We start from the raw sequence: 569 nt of genomic DNA, 5'->3' as shown, positions 1-569 counted from the left end.
TGTACCTTCCTCCACTTACTGCATTTGCAATGTTTATCTCCTCACTTTTATGAGCTATTAATCTAGTATACTGCACATTCGTTACTACACTATTTTATTTTATGGATATTCTTGGATATCCACGTGATGGCGTCTCTGGGCAAAACCGCTGCAGACGTCGCCATGGATGAAGGACTTCATCACTTAGCAACATTGATTAACGGTAAGCGCAAGAGGTAAATTATTTGTTGCTTTGAATATCAGCGTACAAATACTTTGGTATTTAGGACAGGCGTAATAGAGGGGGTCCACAATGCTGACACAGTATATAGTTTGACTGTTATTAAAGAGAATTACCTAATCTCTTCGGTGAGCAACCCAGAGTCGAACCCCGTGCGGTTGGAGGGCGCTTTACGCGAGCGGGAGGGTGCGCTGGCCGTGACCTCCCTTCGTTCCCTCTTCCTGTAACTCCAGCTAGGTGCTCGCCACGCACTCACACGCGCACGTAGTTCCTGGCGTTTCTGTAGCCGCCCTTCCTGGTTTCTCCCGTCTTATAGCCCCGTATCGCTTGTTCATATGAAAAGTGACAG

The sequence above is a fragment of the Penaeus monodon genome, chromosome 19 (genome assembly GCF_015228065.2).
Source record: "Penaeus monodon isolate SGIC_2016 chromosome 19, NSTDA_Pmon_1, whole genome shotgun sequence".
NCBI lineage: Eukaryota > Metazoa > Arthropoda > Malacostraca > Decapoda > Penaeidae > Penaeus > Penaeus monodon.
This window is presented reverse-complemented; position numbering follows the sequence as displayed.